At 44.5% G+C, this 7,177-nt stretch overlaps 1 pseudogene across 1 annotated transcript; it reads left to right on the forward strand.

The window, feature by feature from the left end:
* Positions 1-1,639: 1,639 nt before the first annotated feature.
* On the forward strand, positions 1,640-3,273 carry LOC308255916 (ribosomal protein uL24-like; annotated as a pseudogene). The gene is made up of 2 exons: positions 1,640-1,685; positions 2,799-3,273. The product of its transcript is annotated as a ribosomal protein uL24-like (transcript).
* The last annotated feature ends 3,904 nt before the right edge of the window (positions 3,274-7,177 follow it).

Genomic DNA, 7,177 nt, shown 5'->3' on the forward strand with positions numbered 1-7,177 from the left:
TAGGCGTCATGATGGTCCTATCTGATATAGTTGTAACAACGGCATGAGATAAAGTACATTAAATGCTAAGAACAGTGCATGACACCAAAGTGTTCACTAAATGTTGGCTCACATGACAATTGTTATCGTTGTTCTTATCTGGCTTGCTGGAGGAGTATAAGTAGCCTCTTAGCTGAAACAACACTTTAAAAAACTTTGTGATTTCATTTTGCTGTCTCATAAAGTACCATTTCAGACGCATTGGTATATGAGCCTTCAAAAGAAGTAATGATAAAATTTAACCCCATGCTGGAAGGCTTATTTATTTATTTTGTAAGTCGACTTTACTGATTTCCATTACTGACCAACCAGCTCACCATCAGCCCATAATAAAAAGTAATAATTCATAACAGCAGGGGAGGAGAGCAGAGGGTTTCCGTCACCAAGCTCAGTGATCATCAATGTGTGTGGCCACAATGGCCCAGTGCCTCTCCAAGGGCATAGTTCCATGGCCACCTCCTTCTCCCTGCCTCCTCACACCATCCCAAACCCATCTGCCATCTCATGCCCATACCACTCTCTTGCCTTCCCTGCCAGTGCATTCATCTCTGGATTTCAAATCATTACACAAGCCATCTTCTGAAAACTCTTGCTTTCCCCTTTAAAGTGATTTGTTATGGGCAAGAAGGATGATGGGAGGGGCCTCTTCATTAACTGAGATGATTCATAGGGCTACATGTAAGAAACTGTATAAAACAATCTTATTTTCCCCAAATAACATAAAATCATCATTAATCATTTCACCCAACCCTGTCCTGAGTGACTGTTTGCTCATTTTACCTTCTACAAATTAATGTTAATCACTGGGGTGCATATTTGAGGTGGAGATTCGTCAGAGTTTCCCACTGAACCTTTGCCTTGCTTTCTATAAAACACCACACACTGTGATTTCAACCCCTATTTCTTACTTCCATGGCTGGGCAGGGGTCTTCCAGACTCAAAAATCCATTCTTTGTGAACCAACACAGCAGCATTTAATACTGCTCTTCCCCCACCAAATCTCAAACTTACTGGCTGGGATGAATAATTAGGCCAACATATGGAGGACAACATCCTTGTCTAGGAAAACAACCTTCATAATGTGCAGGCCCATCAGAAAACAGACTGAAATTATATGCTGAAGCACAGTGGAAATTTCCCCTGCATGTTTTATGTAAACAAGATAATTTGTTCATTCAATGAATCCACAGTTCTTCAAAGGCTCTGTTTATATTAAAAGAAAGAAGCAGAAAAAATTGGATTGGCTGGCAGCCAGCGCTACACCTACAGAGTTGTCAAGCTGTTAGAGCAACATTCAGGAGCTCAGATGTTTATGTCGAGATGGGCTCTTAAGCCAAAAGTAAAATATTGCTTTTGGATGCAGTAGCCACATGTGTGAGCAATGGAATCACATCTTCAGAGACAAAATGACCAGTGTTTTGCAAAAGGGCAGAGCTGAGCTTGGAATGGGCCTCAAACCTGGGGCAGTCCTGTGGACTCACATGCTGTGTATGCAGTAGCACACAGAGGCTTTCACATTAAACCATCTTCTATCTATACTGGTATATATAAAAAGCCAGCTACCATAACGCCATAACGACTGACCAGAGATCAGAACACCATGACCCTTGCCCAGCTGGCCTACCAGCCAGGGAGCGGTTGCAGGGGTGGGCAAACTTTTTGACTCGAGGGCCACAATGGGTTCTTAAACTGGACCGGAGGGCCGGAACAAAAGCATGGATGGAGTGTTTGTGTGAACTAATATAAATTCAAAGTAAAGGAGCGGAGGGGAGAGCAAGAGAACCCTTCGCTCTTTCGGCTCCGCGGGCCAGATAGAACAGCCAAACGGGCCGGATCCGGCCCGCGGGCCGTAGTTTGCCCACGGCTGGCTAGGCAACGCGATAGGGTGCGAGTTTGATGGGGCAAAGTCAAAGAAATAGGGGGGAGGTCTTAAGGGTCTGCGGGGTTGGGGTGGTCAGCCCAGAGTAGGTTTGGAGTGTGCTGGGGAAGGAAGAGGAAGATCCGATTGGAAACGGCTCAGCACAGTACCTTCTCATTGCGAACCAGGACGTGGACTGAACGGGCAGTTGTTTCACCAGTGCACTGGGGACCGACATGTTCATGGCAGCGGCAGTCCTCCTGAAACTTCTTCACTCATTCCAAATAGTAAACAGCTACCAACGTCAAAGAACAGAAAAATCCTCTTCAACTAGAGGCCCTGGATGGTGCAACACGACTGAAGGAAATACTTGAGGAGCTAGAAAAACCGGAAGTATGCAACCAGAGGATTGTGAGATCGTGGAGGACGCCTGGGCGCCTACAGCTAGACCAGTGGTCAGCAAATCGCGGCTCGATTTGACTAATGAGTTTGCAGACCACTGAGCTATAAGGGCTTAATCACAAGGAACAACAACAGCCTGTAATTATTGGAATTGAGAGTATAGGTCAGTGGCTGGCAAACTCATTAGTCAACAGAGTGGCAAACTGCGGCTCATGAGCCGCAGTTTGCCGACCACTGGTCCTGACTGTTGAGAGCTCAGAATTATAGTTTAATTGGGATAGAAATCCTGCTAATAGCACCTGATGCCTGAAATCTGAGCACCCTACTTTTAGGTGTTCCAGTTCAAGCTTTTGGAGGCTGCCTATTAAAACACTAGAGGTCCGATGCACGAGATTCGTGCAAGGGGCTCTGCCCTTGCACCCCGGCTTCCTCCCAAAGGTCATCGGGATGGTCGTTCTGCTGTTCTGTCTAGTTAGCATATTAGCTCTTTATTATATAGGATTCTTGGTTGGGGAGCACTTCCAGCGCCAGACGGTCACCATAAAGTTCAACACCTTCATGACCTCTGACGCAGCAAAAACCGCAAACGCCACTTCAACACCCCCTCGCACGTGCGCGGTAAGATCATGTCTCCTCGCTCTCCAAGGTGCTGCGGCAGAAGTACAATGTCCGCTCCATGCCCATCCGCAAGGACCAGAGGTCCAGGTGGTTCAAGGACACTGCAAAGGTCAGCAAGTCGGCAAGGCGATGCAGGTGCACAGAAAGAAACATGCCATCTACATGGAGCGGGTGCAGCGTGAGAAGGCTAGGGCACACCTGTCCACGTGGGCATTCACCCCAGCAAGGTGGTTATCACCAGGCTACAACTGGACAAAGATCGGGAAAATATTCTTGAACGCAAAGCCAAATCTTGACAAGTTGGAAAAAAGAAAGACAAATGTAAGGAAGAACTTATTGAGAAAATGCAGGAATAAATGTAACCTGTTGTGTAACCACAATTTAGCTGTAGGTTTTTAGCCTGGTGTGTATTCCTTTAAAATTGTTCAAGATGTCTCTGGAATATTTTGTTTCCTTCCTGGTTTGTTATTGATATGTGGCTCTGTATATCTATTGTTGCTGTTTAATTTTATGAATAAAAATTGGAAATGTTTCTTAATTCAAAAATAAATAAATAAATAAAATAAAACATTCCTAGTTGGAAAGTGTTTGTATAGAAGCCCATAAGTATTAAGTATTTGCTGTGTTTACCATGCTTAGCTCTCCGTAAGGAATATGGAATAATGTTAAATGCCTCATGTTCTTAGGAAGCTTGAATTTTAAAATAAAGAAGAAATATAAATATTAAAAGTAAAGAAAGAGGAAGCTTGAGTTTTAGTGGCAAAATCAGGCAGGCAGGCAGAGCAGTTAGGGGCGGTCAGGCAGGCAGGCGAGCGGTTAGGAGCCAGCCGTCCTGGATTGCGAGAGGGATGTTTGAAAGGTCTCGGATTGCAAGAGGGTGCAGGCCGGGCTGAGGGACCCTCCCCCGCCATGCACGAATTTTGTGCACCAGGCCTCTAGTTTTAAAGTAACGAAGAGGAGAAAGTGCCTGATGTCAAGACAGTCTCTGGTACATTTCCTTGGATTCTAGGGAAAAAGAATCTACTTACCAAAGACTGTCTTTTCCAAGTCTGATGTTTTGAACTTACTGTTTACAAGACTATATAGTAATCAGCAGCTTCAAGAGAGGATTCATGAGAGATTCTTGTATTAGTCAGGATTCTTTGGGTGCAAGTGACAGAAACTCTACCTCAGGCTGGATTTAGTAACCAGAGATTTTATTGGGTTGCAAATTTGAAACAGGGCAGGATTTTTTGCTTTAAGTATGGCTGGATCCAGGAACTCAGTGGATGTCCTCATGTGGTTCTTTTTCTTCATCTTTCATTTACCTGGATTGGCTGCAGTCTAGGTAGATGTTGCTCACCTGTAGTAAGGTGGCCACTAGCTGCTCCAGCTAAACACAGTAACTTCTTAGCAAGGGAAGAAGAACCCTTCTGCAGTTATTTCAACTGTTAGCTAAGAATTGCTTTTACAACTCTAATTGGGTCACATGACCACATCTTAGCCAATCACTGGTACACCAGGTCCAGGTCAGGTGCACAGCCCTGGCCTCTGCCAAACGACATGGACAGAGAGTGGGGGAGGAATGGCTCACCAAAGGAAATAGGATGAATTACAAGAGAAAAGGGAAGTGGATTTGGGCAAGGAAAAATCTGAAAAGCATGTCATAGTGAAGAAGGAGAAGGAGAAGGAGAAGGAGAAGGAGAAGGAGAAGGAGAAGGAGAAGGAGAAGGAGAAGGAGAAGGAGAAGGAGAAGGAGAAGGAGAAGGAGAAGGAGAAGGAGAAGGAGAAGGAGAAGGAGAAGGAGAAGCAGAAGCAGAAGGAGGAGAAGGAGGAGAAGGAGGAGAAGGAGGAGGAGGAGGAGGAGGAGGAGGAGGAGGAGGAGGAGGAGGAGGAGGAGGAGGAGGGGGAAGAGGAAGGTGTGTTTGGTTTGAGAATGATTATACTTAAGATTTATATTCTGGAGTTGTGAAGTTGAAAGTACCATCCCAGACTTAGACCAAATAGTTTTAAAACTACACATCTTTGTAAACTAAAATCCAGTCTATGGACACATCTATGATAAAAGCAGCTATTTGGTTAAAGAAAGAAAAAAGAAAGGAGGTGGGGGGGGGGGGAGAGGGAAAGACCCAATTTCTTGGCCTCTTAGTTCTCCCAACATCAGCATTATACCCTTAGGCTCCTCCTCAGAAATGGATGGAATTGCCGGGGTTCAAAGATGACTTCAGGGAGTATGTAGATATTGCACTAGAATAACATTACCTCACACCAAGGAAAGGTTCTACCTGGCTCAATTATTCTTTTCACTTTTGATTTTCTCAAGGAGAAAGTCAAAGTCTAGTGCTAATATATCTCATTCAATTTTGCAGCTCCTGTCAATACTCATTTGAAAAATAAGAGGTCAATGCTTCAGATTCAGAGCCCTCTGTTGGCCACAGTATTAGGCTAGAATTTAACATGAATATTTTGTTTTAATTGTTCTATTTTTACTACTTTCTTCTATTTAGGGGACATGATACTGTTTCTCCATTTTATAATAGTGACATTTGTGTTTCCCTTTTTCCCCCTCTCTTGAGTTAAAAAAAAAAATCTCTCCTTTCAAAATCAAAATTTTATACCCATTGAATAGTAACTCCCCTTTCCCTCCTAGGTCCTGACAATGATATATTTCTTTTAAATACATGTATATTAGTAAAACATATAAATGTATGCAAATAAAAATATCGAATAAGTCATGCTATAGATAGTTCTTCAGGGAAAAGGGTGAAATTGCAAGAGATGTTTGGAAAACACTGGAGAAACCTCTCCTAAGATGACAAACCCTGTCCATAGCATCCCTCAGAACTCCTTAGCAAGATGGCCTGTTCAAATTAGGGAAAGTATTACTGTTAGAAAGTTCTTGCTTCCATCCAGCTCTAACCTTGGCCTGAAGACTGGAGCTGCACAAAAGGGTGGTCTGTTTCCTTCCACACTACAGCACCTCAGATATTCCAATCTGGGTTTCAAGGGCCAGTTAAAAGGTCCCCCTTCTTGGCTGGTACCCCAGCTTCTGCTCACAAATTTAGGACCAAAGTTACAAAGGAAGATGTTAAGAGAGTGATCTATTCCTTGTCTTTTCTGCCCAGAACCCACTTTGCCACCTTCTGGTCACACCTTTTCTGGTTTTCTTTTGGGATCCACACTTCCTTTACTGTCATTCCTGTTGATTAGCAAAGCTGACTCCACCCCCAGAGTTGATGGAGTGATCCTATTACCCAGGGCTGACCAATCAGAACAATCCATTGCCCAGGGCTCACTGATTGGCTCAGGATTGAACAGGTGATTGTACCTGGCAATACAAACAATGCAGATGCCCAGAAATCACCTCCTTCCCAGCCACAGACACCACCCTAGGCAGCTCATCCTCCTCCTTTAACCAATGGCTTTGGCTTATTTAAATTCTGAAAACATGGCTATGTCCAAAGATCAGGGCTCTACTCATGATTTCCCGCAGCAACCGCCACCAAGCTTCACCCAAGTGCCAGGTGCCATTCTAACTGCTTGACAATACTACTAATTCATTTAACCTCCAGAACAACCTTGTCAGGTAAGTCCCAAGACTATCTCTACTTTCAGGTGAGGACACAGAGGCAGAGGGGTGGAATAACATGAGCAGGGATTTGAACCCAAGCAGCTGGCTGTCAACCACACCTCATAGCACTCATACTACGGCGAAGAGCACTGTCCCCAGCACCACTAGCAGAACAACATGAATCGCCGCTGTTGCTTGCACTGTCCAGGATTTCCTCCCTTTCAAAGGCAACTCGTGCTTATTTCTAGTTGCTTGCAAGGTCTCTCAAATCAAATACCTTTGATCTTGAACTCTTCTTTGGAAACCCCTGAAGGACTTGGGAGTCCAGTCCATCTCTCTCCAGCATCTCGGCTCTCCTTGCTGTGTCTCCTCATTATCCGACACAGGGCTGGTGTCTAACACCCAAGGTGAAGTCTATCCTATGGTGAAAATGAAAGAGAAATGAAAAAAATCTTAGCCCCAGACTGGGAAGCACCAGTTCCCAGAGCCGAGTCCTGCTCCGAGATAGCATCAAGTTTCTGCCTGCACATGCAGAGGGATGCAGCGACTCTAATTACACCTCTTAATCTGGGATCTAGACATTTACTAATCTAGTCATTTACTTAATGACTAATTTGCCAAAGCCACGCTACTGTTTGAGGCATGAACCTGAACCCGGTGTGAGAAGAGTTCATATGCATCTCTCCCACCAGGTATCTTCCTCTCCAGCA

The sequence above is a fragment of the Plecotus auritus genome (genome assembly GCF_963455305.1).
Source record: "Plecotus auritus genome assembly, chromosome: 8".
In the NCBI taxonomy this organism is placed as follows: domain Eukaryota; kingdom Metazoa; phylum Chordata; class Mammalia; order Chiroptera; family Vespertilionidae; genus Plecotus; species Plecotus auritus.